The sequence below is a fragment of the Orcinus orca genome, chromosome 4 (genome assembly GCF_937001465.1).
Source record: "Orcinus orca chromosome 4, mOrcOrc1.1, whole genome shotgun sequence".
NCBI classification, from domain to species: Eukaryota; Metazoa; Chordata; class Mammalia; order Artiodactyla; family Delphinidae; genus Orcinus; species Orcinus orca.
Genome location: NC_064562.1, coordinates 9453328 through 9477402, shown reverse-complemented (window position 1 = coordinate 9477402; position 24075 = coordinate 9453328). Strand labels below are relative to the sequence as shown.

General features: G+C 41.9%; 1 protein-coding gene across 9 annotated transcripts in view; it reads left to right on the top strand.

Annotated features, from left to right (window-relative positions):
• Nucleotides 1–24075, top strand: part of ABCG2 (ATP binding cassette subfamily G member 2 (Junior blood group)) — a 125360-nt gene that overhangs the window by 38509 nt on the left and 62776 nt on the right. Inside the window, exon 2 of one of the 9 annotated variants that reach the window (XM_033421497.2) lies at nt 13336–13459. The exons of 2 other annotated variants lie outside the window; for them this stretch is intronic. The gene's annotated coding sequence lies outside the window, so the exon portion shown is untranslated. Of the gene's footprint in view, nt 1–13335; nt 13460–16122; nt 16254–20385; nt 20602–20629; nt 20999–21025; nt 21267–22266; nt 22610–24075 lie in introns of those variants that run through there. 6 more of the 9 variants (XM_033421500.2, XM_033421504.2, XM_033421498.2 and 3 more) reach the window with 6 other exon arrangements.

Below are 24075 nucleotides of genomic sequence, written 5' to 3'. Positions count from 1 at the left end.
GAATTTAGATCTTTTTTTTTGTTTTAGCAACAGAAATGTTTTTTAAACTTAAAAATAAATGCACAACTCCAATATATTAAAAATATATTTATTATTATTTATATGTTAACATTTATACATTTACTTATTAGGAAGTAAGTCAATAAAAGCAGTATTTTTTTAAATTAATTAATTAATTTATTTATGCTGTGTTGGGTCTTTGTTTCTGTGCGAGGGCTTTCTCTAGTTGCGGCGAGCGGGAGCCACTCTTCATCGCGGTGCGTGGGCCTCTTACTATCGCGGCCTCTCTTGCCACGGAGCACAGGCTCCAGACGCGCAGGCTCAGTAGCTGTGGCTCACGGGCTCAGTTGCTCCGCGGCATGTGGGATCTTCCCACACCAGGGCTCAAACCCGTGTCCCCTGTATTGGCAGGCAGATTCTCAACCACTGCGCCACCAGGGAAGCCCTAAAAGCAGTATTTTTGATGAGCGCAAAGATGTTGTGGAAAGTATTTATTATAGTTGCAGAAAGCCTCCAAAATAAATTTATTTCTGCATTTGGTTGTAAAGTATCAAGAAAAATCTGATTCACAGACTGTTAGTCGGAAATGGCTTTTGTATTGTTTTGTTCATCTTACAATTTTATGATTTTCTCTGATTATAAACAGAGATGACCAGAGAAGATATATTCTGAGATACATATAAAAATGACACAAGTTAACACATAGGCTCCCAGTGTGGTAGATAGTACACGAGAGGATACAGTAAGTATGTTTATATACAATTTCTTAAATGTCTTAAATGAATAGATAAATACATATATACACATACGTATTTAGGATGAACATATTGTTGTTTATTGGCTTTAAACTGCTTTAAAACTGCTTTATTGAAATTTAGATACTATACATTTTAAATGTACAATTCAATGAATTATAGTAAATTAATAGAGTTGTGTAACCATTACTGATCTAATTTTAGAACCTTTCTATCACCTCAAAAACTTATGCTTGGGCTTCCCTGGTGGCGCAGTGGTTGAGAGTCCACCTGCCGATGCAGGGGACGTGGGTTCGTGCCCCGGTCCGGGAAGATCCCACATGCCGCGGAGCAGATAGGCCCGTGAGCTATGGCAGCTGAGCCTGCGTGTCCGGAGCCTGTGCTCCGCAACGGGAGAGGCCACAACAGTGAGAGGCCCGCGTACCGCAAAAAAAACAAAAAAACAAAAAAACAAAACTTATGCTTACTGGTGCCAGTTGCACCCCAAAATATAAACAGCTCATGCAGCTCAATATCAAAAAAACAAACAGCCCAATCAAAAAATGGGCAGAAGACCTAAATAGACATTTCGCCAGAGAAGACATACAGATGGCCAAGAGGCACATGAAAAGCTACTCAACATCACTATTACAGAAATGAAAATCAAAACTACAATGAGGTATCACCTCACACTGGTTAGAATGGGCATCATCAGAAAATCTACAAACAGTAAATGCTGGAGAGGGTGGGGAGGAAAGGGAACCCTCCTGCACTGTTGGTGGGAACGTAAATTGATAACAGCCACTATGGAGAACAGTATGGAGGTTTCTTAAAAAACTAAAAATAGAACTACCATATGACCCAGCAATCCCACTCCTGGGCATATACCCAGAGAAAACCATAATTCAAAAAGACGCATGCACCCCAATGTTCATTGCAGCGCTATTTACAATAGCCAGGTCATGGAAGCAACCTAAATGCCCATTGACAGACTAATGGATAAAGAAGATGTGGTACATATATACAATGGAATATTACTCAGCCATAAAAAGGAATGAAATTGGGTCATTTGCAGAGATGTGGATGGACCTAGAGTCTGTCATACAGAGTGAAGTAAGTCAGAAAGAGTAAAACAAATATCGTATATTAACGCGTATATGTGGAATCTAGAAAAATGGTACAGATGAACCAGTTTGCAAGGCAGAAGTGGAGACACAGATGTAGAGAACAAACGTATGGACGCCAAGCAGGGAAAGTGGTGGGGTGGTGGTGGTGGTATGAATTGGGAGATTGGGATTGACATGTATACACTGATGTGTATAAAATAGATAACTAATTAAAAAAAAAATACAGGTGATACATACCTGGTGGACTAAGCAGGTATGGAACAGGCCCTGGAAGGTAGCAGACCTCATTGATAAAGTGGAGACAAGGGACAGTCAGTTATATCATAATGTACTAAGGTCTATTCCTACACTAAGCTGGAAAGAAGTGATACAAAGGAGGGGTTTGGGCAAGAGCCCAATGAGACTATAGAGGTTTCTTCCTTGACTAGCAGAGGAGGTCGCCCTGCCAGCTGTGTGGGCGAGCCAGGAGTGGAACCCACGCGGTTCTCTATGGCTGACCCTACTGCTGCAGCAGGAGGAGGGCCAAGAGAACCAAGGTTCCCTTGCGGAGATCCGTGCAGTTTGGATTGATGTGTACCTAATGCCTTCAGCACCACCTCCTAGGCCTTTCTCCTTTTAAGAAGAAGCAGGCCTAAGACAGGGGTTGAGGCTCCTCTGTTTCTATCTGGGACTGGAAGATTTATGCACTGGTTAAAGTGTGTTGGGAACTTGATGGCATTCAAAGTTGTCAAACCTGGGACTTCCCTGGTGGTCCAGTGGTTAAGACTCTGTGCTTCCACTGCAGGGGGCACAGGTTCGATCCCTGGTTGGGGAACTAAGATCCTGCATGCGGCATGGTGTGGCTATAATAAAATAAAAATAAAGTTGTCAAACCTGTCAGCCCCTTGTGACAGTGGGGCGCCAGCCAATGCCGTGCCTAGAATCCCCCATCAGCATAGTCAAAAAGTTACTTTGGATGTGGAAACAAATCTCTAATTGGACTATGGACTGATTCCAGTATATGGGTGGGCTCTTTTGAGCCAGTCACGCAAGATGCTGTAACTGATAACTGCTGAATGCACTATAGGAAGAGTTGTGTTGAAAAAAAGTTTTTTCTTGCCTGTCTGTAGCATTCCTCTTCCCCACCCCAAACACTAAGTTAGCTTCTGACGCTATAGCTTTGCTTTCTCTGGGCATCTCATTAAGTTGAATCCTGTAATCTTTTTGTCTGGCTTCTTTCCCTTAGCACGTTCTTGAAGTTCGCCCATCTTATAGCATGAATTATTAATTTTTATTGCTGAACACTATTCTACTGTATGGAGATACCAACTTTTGTTTATCTATACTCACCAGTTGGTGCACATTCAGGTGTTTTCCAATTTTTGGTTATTAGGAATAACGCTACATTTGCTTACAGGCCTTTGTGTGAATATATGTTGTTATTTCTCTTGGATAGATTGCTAGGAGTGAATTTCCTGAGTCACGTGGTAAATTCATGTTTAACTTTTAAAGAAACTGCCACATTGTTTTCCAAAGTAATTGTATCCCTTTACATTCCCACCAGCAATGTGTGAGGGTTTCAGTTTCTTCAGATTCTCTCACCAGGAGTTGTTATTGTGTCTTTTTGCATATAGCCATTCTAGTGGTGTGAAGTGGTATCTCACTGTGATTTTAATTTGTATTTCCCTAATGACCATCACGCATATTTTCATGTGCTTATTGGCCATTCATAGATCTTTGATGAAATGTCTATTTAAATTTTTTGCCCATTTTAAAACTGGGTTATTTATCTTCTTGGTATTGAGTTGTAAGTGTTTTTTATATATTCTGAATACAAGTTGTCCCTCTATCCTATACATTTTTTTAAAGGCATGTGCAATATTTACATTTTTAATTTCATTTACAGAATGGAACCCAAATGCATAAATGTTATTTGTGTTGGGGGGGAATCCATGTTATGAATAGAAGTTGTTTATGAGATATATGATTTGCAAATATTTTCTCTCAGTCTGTGACTTGTCCATTCATTTTCTTAATGGTGAAAATAGTTTGAAAACAATATTTGCATAAAAACAATATTTGCATAAAATAGTTTAAAAACAATATTTGCATATTTGTGGAGTCCTGAAGCCTCTCCATGGTACCCCAGGATTATCAGACCATAATTTGAAACCTACCGCTAGGAAGCATTTCAGGGCATTTAAACTCAGCGAGCTGTGTAACTCATCTTCAGCAGAATCATGGACTGATGGAGTTGGAAGGGGCCTTGCAATTAACCAAATGCCCTTCTAATTTTGTAAATAAACTCCTGAATGTTTGAATGACTTAATGGCAACGCCTGTGTGCAAGGTTTTATGGAACCCTGGAGGTACAGCTTGGATTTGAGGACAAACAAACACATCAGGGGTCAAGAGTTCAGCTAAGGCCAGAGTACAAAGTGAAAAAAAATCAGCATTTCCTGATAAGACTAGGGACTTATTCGCTGGCTCATGATAAAAAAGTTTAAGCATCAAAGAAGGGTAAGGAAGAACTCTAAACTCTGTAGAAACCAGGCTTTAAAAATAGAAATCCACCTCAATAACTGTTGTAAATACTAAGAAAAAAACAAAATTCATGCGGTTAAGGGAACTGTATGGTGTTCAGTATTTTAGGGTGAACTTTGCACATTTATCTCAGACTACCGATTGCCTCCTTTGCATTTATGATTTATGTACATTTCTTTCTGTATACCCCTTTAAACTTATTCATTCATTTAACAATGAATTTATTGAGTACCTATTATAAAGCGACAAACTGGCCTTAAAAATTAATTCTCACTCTTATAAGGAAAATACATAAGTAAGCAGTTATAAAATTATGGACTAAGTATATATTTTATAAGTAGGTGTATTTTTGAGTATAAGAATGCCATGAAACACAAATCTTTAGCTACATTGACTAAGGAAAGAGAGAAATTACTAATAATATAAAAGAATACTACACGGGCTTCCCTGGTGGCACAGTGGTTGAGAGTCCGCCTGCCGATGCAGGGGACATGGGTTTGTGCCCTGGTCCAGGAGGATCCCACATGCTGCGGAGCGGCTGGGCCCGTGAGCCGTGGCCACTGGGCCTGCGCGTCCGGAGCCTGTGCTCCGCAACGCGAGAGGCTGCAACAGTGAGAAGCCCGCGTACCGCAAAAAAAAAAACACACAAAAAAAACAAGGCCCAAAACTATATGCTGCCTCTGTGAGACTCATCTCAGCTCTCAACACAAACATCGGCCCCAGGTGAAGAAGTGGAAGATGACCCTCCAAGAAAATGGCAGCCAAAGGAAAGCAAGTGTGGCAATTCTCAAATCAGTCAAAATAGACTTCAAGACAAAAAAGGCAATAAGAAACAAATATAGACATTAAATAATGATAAAAGCGACAGTCCATCAAGAAAACATTTATTAATATATATGCATCTAACATAGGAGCACCAAAATATATAAAAGCAATTATTAAGAAACCTAAAGGGAGAACTTGACAGCAACATAATAATAGTAGGGGGCTTTAACACCCCACTTACATCAATAGATATGCCATCTAGACAGAAAGTCAACAAGGAATCATCAGCCTTAAAGGAAACATTGGACCAGATAAACTTAATAGATATATAAAGAATATTTCATCCGAAAGCAAGAGAATACACACTCTTCACAAGTGCACGTGGAACATTCCTAAGGATAGACCCTATGTGGGGACACAAAACAAGTCTCAGTAAATTCAAGAAGATTAAAATCATGTCAGGCTTCTTTTCTGATCTTAATGGAATGAAACTAGAAATCAGCTACAAGAAGAAAGCTGGAAAAATCACAGATGTGTGGAGTCTAAAAAGCATTGCCACTGAACAACTGTTGGGTCAACAAAGAAATCAAAGTAGAAATTTTAAAAACCTGAAGAAAAATGAAAATGAAAATATAACATATCAAAAGTTATGAGATTCAGCAAAATTGATACTAAGAGAGAAGTTTATAGCATACAAGCCTACCTCAAGAAACAAGAAAAATCTCAAACAATTTAACCTGACACCTAAAGGAGCTAGAAAAAGAACAAATGAAGCCCAAAGTCAGTAGAAAGAGGGAAATAATAAAAATCAGAGTAGAAATAAATGCAATAGAGACTAAAATGACAGTAGAAAAGATCAGTGAAACTAAGAGCTGGTTCTTTGAAGAGATATAACAAAATGGAGAAACCTTTAGCTAGACTCAGTAAGAAAGAAGAGAGAAGGCTCAAATAAAATCAGAAATGAGGGGCTTCCCTGGTGGCGCAGTGGTTGGGAGTCCGCCTGCCGATGCAGGGGACACGGGTTCCTGTCCCGGTCCGGGAGGATCCCGCATGCCGCAGAGCGGCTGGGCCCGTGAGCCATGGCCGCTGAGCCTGTGCCTCCGGAGCCTGTGCTCCACAACGGGAGTGGCCACAACAGTGAGAGGCCTGCGTACCGCAAAGAAAAAAAAGAAAAATCAGAAATGAAAAAGGAGAAGTTCCAATGAAGACCACCGAAATACAAAGGATTATAAGTGACTACCATGAACAGCTATCCATCAACAAATTGGACAACCTAGAAGAAATGGATAAATTCTTAGAATTATACAACCTTCCAAGACTGAATCATGAAGAAATAAAAAATCTGAATAGACCAATCACCAGTAAGGAGATTGAAACAGTAATCAAAAACGTCCCCCCAAATAAGAGTACAGGATCAGACAGCTTCATTGGTAAATTCTACCAAATATTCAAAGAATATTTGATACCTATCCTTCTCAAACTCTTCCAAAAATTTGAAGAGGAGGGAACACTACCTAACACATTTTATGAGGCCAACATCACCCTGATGCCAAATCTAGACAAGGACAACACAACAAAAGAAAATTACAGACCAGTATTTCTGATGAACATAGATGCAAAAATCCTCAACCAAATTATTAGCAAACCAAATTTAATTTGTGTAGCCTCTATGGAAAACAATATGGAGGTTCCTCAAAAAATTAAGAATAGACCTGTCATGTGATCCAGCTATTCCACTTCTGGGAATTTATGCAAAGAATATGAAAACACTAATTCTAAAAGATATATGCACCCCCATCCCTGTGTTCATTGCAGCATTATTTACAATAGTGAAGATATGGAAACAACCTAAGTGCCCATTGATAAATGAATGGATAGAGAAGATGTGGTGTATATATATAAAGGAATACTACTCAGCCATAAAAAAGATGAAATCTTGCCATTTGTGACAATATGGTTGAATGTTGAGGGTATTACGCTAAATGAAATAAGTGAGACAAACACCGTATGATTTCACTCATCTGTGGAATCTAAAAAGTAAAACAAATGAACAATTATAACAAAACAGAAACAAACTAACAGATGCAGAGAACAAACTAGTGGTTACCAGAGGGGAGAGGAGTGGTGAGAGGGGCAAACAGGTAAAGGTGACCAACAGGTACAAACTACTGGGTATAAAGTAAATAAATTACAAGGATGTAATGTACAGCACAGGGAATAGTGTCAATATTTTATAATAACATTGTATGGCGTATAATCTATAAAAATATTAAATTACCATGTTGTACACTTAATATAATATTGTAAGTCAACTATACTTTGATTAAAAATTTTTAAAAATATATAGAAACTATATTATTATTGTCTTAATGTCTAAAAGGATCAAATAAAATAATTTGTAATATAGTTAAAAAAACAAAACATTGCAGTACTGGCATAAGAAGAGACATATAGACCAATAGAATAGACTAGAGAGCCCAAGAATAAACACGTGTATGGTCGTTTGATTTTCAACAAAGGTACCAAGATCACTCAATGGGAAAAGGACAGTCTTTTTCAAGAAATGGTGTTGGGTCCTGATTTCAAAGTATACTACAAAGCTACAGTAATCAAAACAGTATGGTACTGGCACAAAAACAGACACATAGATCAGTGGAACAGAATAGAGAGCCCAAAAATAAATCCATAAATAAATATGGTGAATTAGTCTATGACAAAGGAGGCAAGAATATACAATGGGGAAAAGACAGCCTCTTCAATAAATGATGTTGGGCAAACTGGACAGCTACATGCAAAAGAATTAAACTAGACTACTTTCTCACACTATGTAGAAAAATAAACTCAAAATGGATTAAAGACTTCAATATAAGACCTGAAACTATACAACTCCTGGAAGAAAACAGGGGGTATGCTTTTTGACATCAGTCTTAGCAATAGTTTTTTGGATCTGTCTCCTCAAGCAAGGGAAACAAAAGCAAAAATAAACAAATAGGACCACATCAAACTAAAAAGCTTTTGCACAGCAAAAGAAACTCTCAACAAAATGAAAAGGTAGCCTACTGAACAGGAGAAGATACTTGCAAACAATATATCTGGTAAGGGGTTAATATCCAAAATATACAAAGAGGGACTTCCCTGGTTAGGACTCTGCGCTTCCACTGCAAGGGGTGAGGGTTCGATCCCTGGTCAGGGAACTGGGATCTGCATGCCACACTGCACAGCCAAACAAAAACAAAAACAAACACTTAGGCAGTTCAACAACAAAAAAAACAAACAACCTGATTAAAAAAATGGGCAGACATTTGCAGCAACATGGATGAACCTGGAGATTATCATATTAAGTGAAGTAAGCCAGACAGAGAAAGAGAAAGACAAGTATCATATGGTATTGCTTATATGCAGAATCCAAAAAAAAAAAAAAAAGATACAAATGAACGGAATGGAATCCACCTGCCAATGCAGGGGACACAGTTTTGATCCCTGGTCCGGGAAGATCCCACATGCCGCGGAGTAACTAGGCCTGTGCACCACAACTACTGAGGCCCGCGCACCCTAGCACTGGCACACCACAACTACTGAAGCCCATGTGCTCTAGGGCCCACATGCCGCAGCTACTGAGCCCACGTGCTACAACTACTGAAGCCCGCACACCTAGAGCCTGTGCTCCTCAACAAGAGAAGCCACCGCAGTGAGAAGCCCACGCGCCGCAACAAGAAGAGTAGCCCGTGCTCGCCGCAACTAGAGAAAGCCTGCACACAGCAACGAAGACCCAGTGCAGCCAAAAAAACGTATCAGTTGGTTTCCTGCTTTGAAAGATGAGAATGACTCATGTTTCTTTCCACCTCCTTTCACCTCCCCCTTAGCTTTTAAGATTTGTAAATTTTTATGTTTATAATAGTTACATTATGTGTATAAACATAATTTCCATGGTGAGAAGTATTATTTTCTATATAAATGTATTTTAATGCATATTACCAATCTTTTTACTTATTTTTTTCCAGAGTTCTTTATTTTTATTTTGTCTTGTTGTTAATTGGTTTTTTCTTCCATCTAGAGTTCATGGATGCTCTCTGCTCTGACTTCTTTAATGGTCAAGGATATTTGTCATCACTTGGCATGGTGGATAAGGCACATGGAGAAATACTATGACTCCAAGGAAATTAGGCATAAGATAAGTACATTTCATTATTAGGGAAAGTGTGACATTTAAAATTAAATTTACTTTAAGCGTTGTAGCCTACTCTTTGATTTAATTATTATATTTATAATCTGCCTATAAAAAGGAAGTAAATAGCTTAAATTAAAAGAGTTGGTGAGGGACTTCCCTGGTGGTCCAGTGGTTAAGAATCTGCCTTCCAATGCAGAGACGCGGGTTTGATCCCTGGTCGGGGAACTAAGATCCCACATGCCGTGGGACAGCTAAGCCTGCGCGCCACAACTACTGAGCCCTCACACCACAACTAGAGAGGAGCCGGCGCTCTGCAACAAAGATCCCACGTGCCGCAACTAAGACTAAATGCAGCCAAATAAATAAATATTAGAAAAAAAGAGTTGGTGAAAGATGATATATGAGATAAATATGAAAATTACTAAGATAGAGTCCATATCTTTGGACATATGAAAATATGTATGAAATACATATGAAAATATTTATGAATAAAATTATTTGGCCTCTGAAATTTGTTTCAAAATAATCTGTGGGAGAGGGAGAAAAGAGAAGTATCAATGAAACAAAGAGAGGCTACTAGCTGAGATCAGCACATAGGCGTTCATCGTACTGTTCTACTTGTGAAATGCTTGGAAATTTCCATAGTAGGAAGAAAAAGTGAAGAAGATGACAGATACATTTGAGGACTTCTATCTTCAGTGATATTGCAGTTAGAGACCCTGAAACTACCCAGCTACATGATATCTAAAAATGCTTGGTAAAATTTTAAAACCACTCTTAAATGACTAGATGAGTCCACTAAGATCAGAATGGAGTAAACTAAATTTTAGAGCCTTGGATACCCTGAGGCCTACAGTCGTTTTTATTGAGACTCTGAACTGCATTGCACAGAGGGGACAGGGACAAAGCCTGAATTCACATAAAATAGAAGCATAATGCCTGGGCCCGGGAGAGGTGCACCCTCAGAAAGGGTGAACTAAAATGGAAACCCACCCTGCAAAGGTGAACCACAAGAACACATTTCTATCTTGGGCTGGGCTATGAATGAAAGTTAAAAAAAAAAAAAAAAAAAAAAAAATCACGTCCTTTGAGAACTTGTAGCCACTGGCCAGACCTCAGGTAGTTTGGGACCCAGTCCACCTTCTTTGTATGATCCCAAAACACAAGCCTATAATTTAAAGAATATCAGGCCCCAGGTGTCTAAGAGAAGCAAAAACAGACTTTCCCAGATGAGCATACCCTCAACCAGGCCTCAAGGAATTTCCTAGAGACAGGTAACAAAAAACTCACAATAAAATATTATAAAACAGAAATCCAGCAAGCCACAGATAACAGAACTAGAACCACAGAGAGGTCAGCTTTTATAATTAATTATCAGAATTAAAATTTAAAAATAAGTCTGCTTGAAATGTTTTCAGATTTAAAAAGGGCATTGAAAACATGAGCGAGAGAATAGGAGACTAATAATTAGGCCAATTTGAAGAAGAACAAAATATTACTTTTAGAAATTAAAAAAAAGAAACTTACTAAAATTAAGAATTCAAATGGATAGAAAGTTAAACGAAAGATTAATAGAAATGTATACGCGATAGTGAGAGGCCCCACACACCGCGATGAAGAGTGGCCCCCGCTCGCCGCAACTAGAGAAAGCCCTCGCACAGAAACGAAGACCCAACGCAGCCAAAAATAAAATAAATAAATAAATATTTAACTGTATAGAGTATTAGTGACCAGGAAGATATATCTGAGGAAATTATCCAAAGTATAGCCACGGGGAGGTAAGATGTGGACATCGTAAGGGGGATTAAGAGCCACAGAGGAGCAGGAAGAAGGCCCAACAGACTGCATCTGTGTCTTCCTGTTTCCTACAAATGGAGCAGCCCACTGGCTACATCCCTAGCCGGAACTTAAAAGCACTTTTTTTTTTTTTTTTAAGGATCAACATAATTTTTTTCATTATCAGTCTTACAAATTACTGAGGTGGGGCAAGGCTAGAATTGTAGCTTGAATCTCACTTTTTTTTTTTTCTTTTTTTTGCGGTACGCGGGCCTCTCACTGTTGTGGCCTCTCCCGTTGCGGAGCACAGGCTCCGGACGCGCAGGCCCAGTGGCCATGGCTCACGGGACCAGCCGCTCCGCGGCATGTGGGATCTTCGCGGACCGGGGCACGAACCCGCGTCTCCTGCATCGGCAGGCGTTATCTCAACCACTGCGCCACCAGGGAAGCCCGAATCTCACATTTTTGTTGAGAAACAATCTGATTGGGGAAGCCGTGTCACTGAGCAGAGGGCCGTGGAGGCGTCCCAGGTTACGAGCCGTGTTAGAGACCTTCCCAGAGGCAACAGGGGAGACCAGGCGCTTCACAGTCAGAGGTCTACTCCAGGGGCTCTCGGTGTCCACTGTCCCCCTTTAGGGAGGCGCGGGGAGGCACGATGGGCTTCGGGAGCTTCACCCCGCAGGTGCTTTGTCTCTGTCTTTAACATTCCCATCCACATCACACAGCCCCAGGCAGAGTTGGGCGGTGCTTTGTCCCAGAACCTCCACCCTTTTATAAGTGGGTAGACCCTTCACTGCTCTAGGCTTCAAGCAGAGAGCCTGGCTCCAGTCCCCTGCTTTGTGTCATTGGAGTTCCCTTTATTCAGCCAAACTGCTTACCACCATTACCTGCTTCTAGACTCAAGGCCTTCAACCCACAAGCTTGGTAATTAACATTCTGGGTTCCTTTCACGGAGATACTCATCTTGGTTTTGCAACCGACTGGACTTTTTTGTTTTTCTTCTTTTACTTTGATCCATTGTGACTGAGGGGGATTTTGAAGGGTGAATGAATTTATTCTACATTCTCTCTTCAAAGAAATTTTTGAGCAGTTTTTACAGGAAATAATAGTGTCCTTATTTCTTATATCTGCAATAATGAGCATAAGTCATTTACTGTCTGACCTAGGGCAAGTTGCATAATCTCACTATGCTTCAGTTTCATCATCTGCAAGATAGAGATTTTAATAGAACCCACTAAGGACATTGTTGTGAAGATGAGATGAGGTTTTAAAAAAAAAATGCACAAAACCCAAAGGCACTTAGAACACTGTCTGGCAAGCAGCAAGTACTCAGTAAACATTAGCTGTTATTATTGGTACTGGGTAGAAAGCGAGGTTACCTTATGTTTTCCAAATATACATTATTTTATTTTTATTTTTATTCAACCCAGTGACATAGGTATTATCACCCTTAATTTGAGGTAAGAAAGTGAGGCACCCAAGGGTCAAATAGCAAAAATTGTAGCGGTGAGATGAACCTTGGGTACATCTAGATTGGCTGTTGGCTTTGTTACACAGAGAATGATTAATGTATGTTTCTTGGTCTAATATGGGTGATGACATAGAGAAGACTAAGATGTCGTTCTGGGTGAGGCTGTAAGGTTTTGGCGCTGTTGATATTAACTATTATAATAGATGGCATGACAGCCAGCAGTGAAAAAAGTCTAAGGCATTATATAATGAATCGTGTGTCATTTAATGCTCATTACACTTTAACTTCAGTTGCTCCCAGGCTCCCACGAATGAACTCTTATCTCTACAGGCAATAAAATGTTTATAGCAGTCAGTAATGTATCAAATGAAAAAGGTCAGTCTCAATGAAACCCTCTTCCATTTTTACAACATTCAGGTAAGGGTAGATACACCCCTGCGTTACGTAAGATAAACTCACTTTTATTTTTCAGTCAATAAATATCAAGTATTTGTCTGTTCAAGGCCCTGAGAAAGGCAACACCGAGGAAATACACTTAGGTGGAAGACATGCTTTCTATCTTAGTAATTCCCATTAACGATCCACAAGGTATTCAGCTTCTTGGGTTTGAGATCTTAAAGTCAGCTCCGGCTTCTTTTGTCTCTCACTTTCAATATTTTATCCATTACCAGGAACTGTAAATTCTTACTTTATGATGTTTCTTTTGTGTCTCTTTCCTCACAAATTTTTTCCACCGTTGCTCTAGTTCAGTCTTTATTTTTTTCATTTCCAGACTGATCACTGCCTTCCCACATTCCCCCAACTATTCTACACATGAACAGATTAATCTTCCTAAAACACCACTTTGACAATGGCATCCCTCTACACTAAACTTTCAGTGTTTTCTCACTCTCAAGGTAAGTCTACATTCCTTGGTTTGGCATTCAAGCCTTTCATAATTTGGCCCCAGAAGATACTCTCCCATTTCTATTAGTACATTACCGAGAATGGAGCCTTTGAACTGCTCTTTGATGGAGAGTTTCCATGAACAAATGTTGTATGCATGTTCTGCAATGATGAAACCTACTTAATCAACTTGTTTTAATCTAGCATCTCCCCATCTTTTTTTTTCACATATCCATAAAGTCCTATGTTTAAGTAAACTTTTAAATTGCATTATAACATAATACAGAAAAAGTAAAGAAAATCTAAGTAAACAATTTGATGTATATTTACAAAGTGAACATACCTGTATATCTGCCACCCAGACCCCCATATATATATTTTTGTTTGTTTGTTCATTATCAGTATCCCAGGAGTCTCCCTTATGATCCACCCTAGTCATTGCCCTTTTCAAAGGTAACTACTCATCTTACTTTTATCATTGTACATGAATTTTGTCTATTTTGGTTTCTTTTTTTGGCTTGTTTGCTTATTTTTATTGAAATATAATTGACATATAACATACACAAATATGTATGTGTGTATATATATATATATATTTGATCTGAGTAACAGATATACAAGTGTGTTTACTTTGTAAATACACGTCAAGCTGTTTACCTAGATTTTCTGTACTTTTTCTATATGTGTGTTATACTTCCATTAAAAAGTTTACTTCAGCTAAAGACTTTATAGATATGTGAGATTTACTTCGGTGGACTCTCAACATCTAAACTTTCAGTCTGTTTTGCAGGGACAAATGTTACAACCTCTGTCCCACTTTGAAACTCTGCAGGTTAATTATCTGTACCTACCTAATTATATACATTTTTTCCTCTGCTATGCTCATTTTTTTAGGGCTTGACTACCTCTGTGAACTTTACAACCAAATGGGTTATTTGGTCTCTTGTCTGCTATATAAAGAAAATTATATGAATCAAGGTGGTCCGGCTGCACATCTGGCCTCAACACCTCCACCATCCCCTGCTGCCCGCCCCCCGCCCACCTTATGTTGTCTCTCTCTGTATTAATGCCACCTTCTCTTCTCTTTTCTCTTCTCTTCTCTTCTCCGTACCTATAAAAACATTGACCAAAAAAAAAAAAGGGCTTCCCTGGTGGCGCAGTGGTTGGGAGTCCGCCTGCCGATGCAGGAGACATGGGTTCGTGCCCCGGTGCCGGAAGATCCCACATGCCGCGGAGCGGCTGGGCCCGTGAGCCATGGCCGCTGAGCCTGCGTGTCCGGAGCCTGTGCTCCGCAACGGGAGAGGCCACAGCAGTGAGAGGCCCGCGTACCGCAAAAAAAAAAAAAAAAAAAACATTGACAACCGGTTTTGGTATTTCTCCTCTTTCCAAGATGTCACTACTTTGGCAGAGTCTGTGTTTATTTAGATGACCAACCCATCACCCTAGCTTCTGTGCTATCTGATCTTCTCAACTTAATCTTCAGTGTAGGCAGAATTCTAAAGATCCCCTTCTCCCCCAGGGTCCAAGATTCCACTGGTATGTAACCAAACATTAATCTGGGTACTGCTCTGAGTAAATGTGAAGTTGTGATTGAAGTCCAAATGAGTTCACCCCAAAATATCTAGATTATAGTGAGATTATCTAGATGGGCCTGATGTAATCACACAAGCCCTTCAAAAGGAGGAAGGCGAAATCCAAGAGATTAGAAGTTTGAGAGCCTGCTTTGAAGATGGAGGGGAGTCACATGAGAAGGAATGTGGGCAGCCTGAAGCAGCTGGTTTACTGACAGCAAGGAAACGAGGACCTCAGTCCTAAAACTGCAAGGAATTGGATTCTGCCAACAACCTGTCCTTGGAAGTAGATTCTTCAGATAAGAGTCTTCAGATAAGGGCCCGGCTGGCTCATGCTTCGATTTGGCCCCATGATACCCTAAGGGGAGCCATGCCTAGCCCGCCTAGATTCCTGACCTCCAGAATTTTGAAATAATTAATGAGTATTGTTTTAAGATGGTAAACTGATGGCAGGTTCTCAGCACTAGAAGGTAAATACACCTTCCTTCCATTTCCAGAATTTTACTGTCACGTTGATACCATGGGACCTTGTCAAATCCTGGAGTGCCAATATTCTATGCCAGCTTCCTATTCAGTGACTTCACCGTCCAGTTTCAGCTCTTCAGCCTGCAAGCGACCCCGCTATAGGCTCCCTTTCTACCTGTCTCTTCCTGGATTCACTTTCCTAGGATGAATCACTTCACCCGCTCAAACTCATGCTCCATTTTTCTATTGCCTTACCCACCCAGCAAAACCACATCCTCGAATTAATTCAACCTTCTAACCCGCTCTATCTTTACTTCTTTGTGATTGGGAAAGCCATGCCCATTTGTGGCTTTGAGAGCACCACTTTTATAGAGTCCAGTCTTAGGGGTCCTTGGTGTTGCTCTGTAGTCTCTCTCTGGGTCCCTTGGAAGAAAAACTTTTCCTCTGCCAATAGGTCTAGTGGGGCTGGGGGAGGAATGAAAGTTAATTGACCACAAACCGATTAAAGGAGAAAAGATCAGGTTCTGGGGCTTACAGACCAGCTTAATAGGGGAAAGGAGGGTGGAGAGAAAGGGATTCTATGGGAAAACAAAGGACTTTTAGGAAAGACAAGTAGGCTTTTAGGGAAAGAAAGAAGTATGACAGTTTGTGATGTTGCTTTATGCAATTTCTTATCCAGGTATGCGTGGTTGGTCTTCTACCAGGCACTGAAGCTCCTCTGAGGGGGTTTATAGCAGCTTCACTCTCTGAAGGCTCTGCTTTTAGTCAGGTAAGGTAGCTTCAAAAAACAAAAAAAAAGCTTCTTTCTGCAACAGCTGTATCTCATATGGCTTCAGTTTAAATAGTCCTCATAAGAGCTCTGTGGGTCCCCACATGTGCATCTTCTTTGTTTCCTTAGGGCCGTGTGGTAAGGAGAATAATGACCTGCCAAAGATGTCCATGTCCTAATACCCAGAAGGTGATTGTGCTGAGTTACCGAATCAGATGACTTTAAAATAAGGAGATTACCCTGGTTTATCTGGTGGGTCTAATGTCATTATAAGGGTCCTTAAAGGTAGAAGAGGGAGGTAGAAGATGAGAGTCAGAGAAAGAGATGTGATGACAGAAGCAGGGTCCGAGAGATGCTGTGTTGTTGGCTGGAGGACGGGGCCATAGCCCAGGAACTCAGGAAGCCTCTGAAACCTGGAAGAGTTTCCAGAAAGGAACCCAGAACTGCTAACAGCTTTGGTTTTAGCCCAGTGAAGCCCACGTTGGACTTCTGATCTACAGAAATGCCAGGTAATACGTTTTCGTTGCTTTAAAGCCACCAGTTTTGTGGTAGTGTTACTGCCGCCAAAGGAAATGAATACAGGCCTACTCCAGTATTCATCATTTTTTCAGATCCCTGATCTTCTCATTCGTGCCCATACTCTCAGCAGATCCCCCAACTTCAGAAAGAAGGTGGAGTTGTAGGCCATACATTTCTTTCAATTTTCTCTCTTTTCCCTTCTTAAAACAATTATTACATGAGGACACCCCCTGACTCCCTTCCCCTTTGCCACAATTAAAAAAAGATGTAGGGCTTCCCTGGTGGCGCAGTGGCCTGCCGATGCAGGGGACACGGGTTCGTGCCCCGGTCCGGGAAGATCCCACTTGCCGCGGAGCGGCTGGGCCCGTGAGCCATGGCCGCTGAGCCTGCACGTCCGGAGTCTGTGCTCCGCAACGGGAGAGGCCACAGCAGTGAGAGGCCCGCGTACCGCAAAAAAAAAAAAAAAAAAAAAAAAAAATATATTTTTGGCTTTTCTAACACTAATTCGTCTGAATTCTAATTCCATTCTGCTTTCTAAGGTACCTGATTATAGCAGTTAACCACCTTTTCTTCTTTATGGCTTGTCCTCTTGGCATGGACACATATTCTGGCCTGTAATTTAAACCAAACAAGAAATATTTTCTCTGAACCCCAAGATAGTCTTTAGGTATACTCCTTTCTCTCACCTTCCTTTTATAGTGAGACCTTTGGGAAGAGTTGTCTATACCCTGTTCCTGTTTTATCCCTTACTCGTCAGTGCTCAAGCAGCTACAGACTGAACAGTCTCTCACGGAGTGAGTCAAAGGCGCCTGGTAGCTGTAAGCAGAGCCATGGGGGGTCATGGTGCATACGGCCTCTTGCACCGTTTTTTATTTGCTTCAACTTAAGTAGTAATGAAAATAAATACACTGGGATCCAGTACAAACATTATATACATAACCCAAATGCCCCCAGGCCCATAATAAGCCCTGCCTGAAACCTGAACTTGCTAAGGGGGAACTGACCCTGAGTTCACCGCTTGGAGTGAGCACTGAGGAATGGACTGGTTCCTTACCAGCTCCTTGCACTTGGTGGCCAGGCAGGCAGATAGACTGAGAGCTCAGGGCGGCTCAGAGAGCTTTGGAGGATATTAAGAATCCTATGAGAAGGATGAAGAGAGCTTCTCATAGGTCCATATAAGAGCTTTGGTAGTAGAGTGCCTGATTGATGGAGTTCTAGGCCCAGGAAGTTTGTTCCTTTAATGAGAAGACTTTTTGATTTTGCTTTGGTTGCCATTCTATATAATATATAAATCATATCCTTTATCAACGTTAAACAAATTTGTAACCATCTGTTGCTGACATTCCGTCAAGCACTGATACCCCTGTTAGAACCATACAAGCAAACACCCCTCACTGGTGTGATGATTGGAAAGTACTATGCTTCCCCTCTCCCCGACAAGTCTCCCAGTTATTTTTGGAGTTTTCAAAAGGGAGACTCAAATGACTTCATGAATGAGACTATCGGCTCCCTTTACCTGAAGGCATCTTTTTTGAATCATCTAGTTATGTCCCTGCGCACTACCTACAAAAACACATGGTGACACCTCAGGCCTTCCAGCGCCCATTTAAGATCTCCAATGTGTGCGTCAAGGGTGTGGACTCCAGACGGCCCCAAAGCTTTCCAGTTGAGACTGTAAAGAAATCCTAACTTTGATAATTCTGTGGCTTGACTGCAAGGCACATAAAATGTGACAGTGACTTCAACCAGCTTGGAGATGGTCCAGCAGGTCAGTGATATCATCAGAGATCCAGGCTCTTTCTGTTTACTTATTATGTCATCTAAGAAATTAATAGAAAGAAATGGGGGGCTTCCCTGGTGGTGCAGTGGTTGAGAATCTGCCTGTCAATGCAGGGGACACGGGTTTGAGCCCTGGTCTGGGAAGATCCCACATGCCACGGAGCAACTGGGCCCGTGAGCCACAACTACTGAGCCTGCGTGTCTGGAGCCTGTGCTCCGCAACAAGAGAGGGCTGCGCACTGCGATGAAGAGGGGCCCCCGCTCGCTGCAACTAGTGAAAGCCCTCGCACAGAAACGAAGACCCAACACAGCCAAAAAATAAATAAATAAATAAATTTTAAAAAAAGAAAAAAGAAAGAAAGAAATGGGGGAAAACTTTACATTGAAAATTTACAAATAAACCACAAACGATCATTAAACATTAAAAAAGCTTATTCTAAGTCAACATAATATAAATTAAAACACTGATATGACATTTGTTACCTATCAAATTAAAAAAAATTATTATTCTGTCTAGTATTTGTGAGAATTTAGGGCAACAAGCAATCTTTAAATTGTTAGGAGACTGAATTTGGCACAAACTTTTTGTGGGAAATTTAGCTGTATGTCTTAAAATTTTTCAAATGAGCATACTTTTGCCTCAGCAATTCCCTGTCTGGAATTTACCTGAGTGTGCCATGACACAGCTGCAGAGATGTTTTGTGAATAATAGGAAGATTGGTTAAATTAATTATGGTACATAACAAGAGGACTGAATACCACGTGCCTGCAGGGAACCATGTTTGCAATATAGCAGTTTTACAAAATGATAACAGCTACTGCTATCGAGTGCTATCTAATGACTTTGCACACATTGTCCCATTTAATCTTTGTAACTACCCTGAGAGATCCTTTCCCCTGATTACCAATAACCACTTCAAGACTAAGTAACTAGTTCAAGTCTCCAGGGTTTGGGAAAGCCAGGATTCAGACACAGGCTATCTGACTCCAGAGATGATGACGTTCATCCCTGTACTTTGTATATAAACCCAATTTTGTTTTTTCAAAAAAAAAATGTATGCAGAGAAAAAGACTAAAAGCAGATGGTATGTGGCTGATGGGTTACAGGGGATTTTCATTTTCTTACTTGATACGTAATAAGAGAGAAAAAATTTAGTTAAATGGAAAAGAAAAAGTGCCAGATTAGGAACACGTTCAGGGACTTCCCGGATGGTCCAGTGTTTAAGACTCTGCAGTCCCACTGCAGGGATTAGGGGTTGCATGCCGCGCCGTGCGGCAGGGAGGAAAAAAAAGAAGAACCAGGCTCTATGAATACTGGGCACTCTATTCAGAGAGGTTGTGAGGTGGAGAGCAGGGAGAACAGAGGGCAATGGTCTGAGAAACTGAGTCACCCATTTAGCCTAACTTTTGACCTTGTGTAAAATGGCCTCCTTTGGACCAGGTGACTCATATGTAAAATTAGGACCATCGTCTTCAGGTTCCCCCCTCCCTAATATTGTTACCTAAAATACCCAAACACAAAATGAGAAGACAGGGCATTTGAAAATAGTTAGCCCGAAGTAAGATGCTAATTTATAAGTTAAAATGACTCTTTATAATGCCATACATTTATGAAATGCTGGCTTTAATCTGAATTTCTCAAACAATTTGATGGCAGTGATCAGCTTAAGAACGTATTGGGATGAGGTTAGGAACTCTCTTCCTGAATCTGCACACTTTCCAGCTTTTCTACACCATCAGTGTATTGAACAGAAGTACTGATATTTATTACAGGAGTGTGAGGGACACATTTAAACTGTTCATAGTACTATTTTCATTCAGCAAGTTTTGTCTCCTCCACCCCTAGATTCAGTTCCTGATTTTATTGGCCCTGGGGCGCGCGCACCTGATTTCTCAGAAGCTCATTCATTAGAGACCGCCTACTTGCTCTGGGGGTGGACAACGTGAGACAGAAAAATAAAATCCGAAAAACAAAACTCGGTGTCCGCTTCCCCTGGTGCTTAGGAGCGTGGGACACCGGCAGTGGCCAAATCCATCCAGGTCAGACCAGGTATTGATCGGCCCGGGGAGCGTCCTGGGGCTTCCAGGGCCAATCGCCCCAGTCCGTTTCGTGCGAGCCCCGGAGGACAGGAGCTGTGGCTTTGTCCCTGCGGGCTCCGGGATAGTCATCTCCGTCAGCCGGTCCCCGCAGGCAGGTGACGGTGTGGTCCAGCGCCAGGCTGGATGCGCTCACACAGCCCTCGCCCGCGTTCCGCCCGAGCGCCGGGCCCTTATCAGCGGCTAGGTAGGCGGCGCCACACCTCCCGCCGGCCTTCGGGCACCGACCCCGAGGGAGCCGGGGTGCGAGAGAGGGGCCCCGCCCTGCGCTCTTTCCGCTCGTCGCCCGCTTCCCCTTGACAGTGACAGTCATCCGGGCCAGCGCCTTCCCAGGCCGGCCCGCGGCGCCGGTGAGTGCGGGGCTCGCGGGGAGCGCGCGGGCGCGGCGCCTGGGCTGCCTGCCGGGGCGTGGGCGTCGGTCGGAGAACGTCGCCCCCCCGGCGGGCGCGGCCTTGGTCCTGGGTCCTGGGTCCTGTGCCGCTACGCGCCAGGTCCCGAGCGCGCGCGCCAGGCGCAGGAGGGGGCCAGACTGGGCGGACGCTGGAAGGGGGCCGCCTGGAAAGGGGCGCGTAGTGCGGGCGCTTGCTCTCCTTGTTGAGTGGGAGCTGCTTCGGTCGGGTATGTTTGGAAGGTCCAGCTGACTCAGCTTAGCGTTTATGTAAATGATTGTTAGTGCTCTGCCTCTGAGCATCACAGCACCGGAGACGGAAGCCCTTGGTTAAATTAAACTGAACCACTGTTTAACTGAGCGAGTAAACTGAAAGCCGTTTGGGATGTGTGTGCCGTGAAAGGTCCGTGGCTGTTGCGTGTATACATTTGGTAGAGAATAGAAAACTGTACAACTGAGATGACTAGGTTTTAATTAGTCCCTCCCAGCCAGTTTCATTAGAAAGTAAGTATGAAACAGACTGAAAATATAGACTCTTTTTTTTTTTTTTTTAACCAGAAAACAGTGTCTTGGTGCACCCGATTCCGTGTCTGGTAGTGTGTGTTAGCCGGTTGGTAAAACTCTTGCCTTTCCCCGAATGTATGAAGCTAGAGTTGATACTGGGTGGATTAAAACTTATTGAGTATGGGAATAGGAGAGAAATGTGTTAATATTGGTGCTTTTAAAGGGATTAGCCAATATATTCTATGCCTTTTTCTCCCCAGGACATAAAATGTGTCCACAACTTTGGATGGTTTGCCAAAGAGTTATATTGAGCTGCCTTTTGTAATTTTTCTGTGGGTAGTTGACTTTTAATGATTAACTTCAAAAAATTAACCAGCTTATTTCAATACTTATTAAAAATAATACTGGAGAAGTTAGAACAATACAGAGAAACATATGACCAAAAAATTAGATTGTAAATCTAGCCAACATGTAAAAAAATACCTGTAATGTTGCCTCATTTTATTTTCTTGCCCAATAGTAGAAATATAAAAGCTCATTACACTTTCAGAAAAAAAAAAAAAGATTCATAGTAACAAATGTATACTGGTCATCTTTGTTCCAGACCCTGGGCATTCAGCAAGAGCTCCCATAGGAGACATTGTGTTGCATCAAAATGGTATGAAAATACACTGAACAGCCAAAATCAATTTCTGCATTATTTTTATTAAGCATTCAAGAACATTTGAGGCAAGCATAAGTGTTACAGATGGAAAGTAAAATGCACCAAGAGTCACCATGGGGGAGCACATTAGAATGGATGTGGACAGCAAATTAAAGTGACGCCTTGGAAGCTAAAATAAGAAGGGACCGATCAGTCACACAATTCAGTGAGGATAAAGACAGGAAATGTATGAGATCCTTAGAGAAGATTTTCCTGGCATCTGCTTCTGAGGCAAATGTCTTGTGTCACAGAAGGATGCAGAGGAGACTGAAGGATGGCGGTGGGAGAGTCGGGGTGCCCATCCCATAGTACATGCCAATAATGCCTTTTCTAGGACTGCTTGCTGTAGTTGTCATTTTCCTTGCCGTAAGTATTATGAGAAACGCTTGTAGGTTCCTAAGCCCCTATGGTCACAAATGCTGCAGTTTGATAGTTTGGGCTTATTTGGGGGTAAATCTAGATTTTATAGAGGGATAGATGGACCTCATGTCTTCAGATACTCTGTATTTCTCTCTCTAGCTTTTTAAAAAATTTAATTAATTAATTTTTGGCTGCGTTGGGTCTCCGTCGCTGCGTGTTGGCTTTCTCTAGCTGCGGTGCACAGGCTTCTCATTGCGGTGGCTTCTCTTGTTGCAGAGCACGGGCTCTAGGCACGTGGGCTTCAGTAGTTGTGGCTCGCGGGCTAAGCTGCTCCACGGCATGTGGGATCTTCCTGGACCAGGGATCTTCCCGGACCAGGGATCCCCTGCTTTGGCAGGCAGATTCTTAACCGCTGCTCCATGAGGGAAGCCCCCTCTCTAGCGTTTCTGACAGCAGTTTGGCAGCAGTCGATATCAAGTGGGAAGTTTTATTCTCTGTTGCTTATTGGGGTTATAAGTTAGGGTTGAGATTTTTTAGTGAAAATTAAAGAACTTGAATGGCCATCCTCTCTATAGGATATAGGATATTATAGGTCTACAGGAAGCTAAAGTTTATCCTTTAAAAAATCAGTTCCCACTTCACTCCAGGATGTGAACCAAGAAACTGTCTAGCTGAATTGGGCCTCATAGTTTTGTGTTATTTTCCCAACAGCAGTTTTATGAGTTCTAATTTATGAGAACATATCATTGAGTTCACGCCTATGTAAAGTGTACAGTCTGTGCAGTCATCACATTTTCATCATCCTCTCCCCTAAAAACCCATTAACACTCACTCCCCTTTCTCACCGCAGCCCCCTCGCCCCCTCTTGTTTTTTGGAAGCCGGTATTCTCCTTCACTAGGAGACTGTTAGAAAGTGGACATCTAATTTTTGAGCCACACAGTTAGCTTGTTTATAGAAATAAATAAAACGTCCAGAGAATCGTAGCATTGAAAGTAGTGTTCTGTCGTTTAAACTGGGGTTGGTGGGTGTGGGTAAAGCAGAAGTGCTGCCCTTATCCCAGTTTCAAGGAAGAAGTTTTGTTTTCGGCAAGAAGGGTGGAATGAAATCTTGGCAAGGTCAGAAACCCCGTTGAAAACGCTGCTCACTAGCTCAGTCCCTTTGGGCTTGCAACTGAAAAGACCTGTTACTCTTTTTTTTTTTAATTTTTTTTAGAGAGTTTTTTTTCTTTTCTTTAATTTTATTTATTGATGGCTGCGTTGGGTCCTCAGTTCTGCGCGCGGGTTTTCTCTAGCTGCGGCAAGCGGGGCTACGGTGCGCGGGCTTCTTATCGCGGTGGCTCCTCCTGTTGCGGAGCACGGGCTCTAGGCACGTGGGATCACTAGTTGTGGCTCGAGGGGTCTAGGGCGGAGGCTCAGTAGTTGTGGTGCATGGGCGACCAGGGCTCAAAACCCGTGTCCTCTGCATTGGCAGG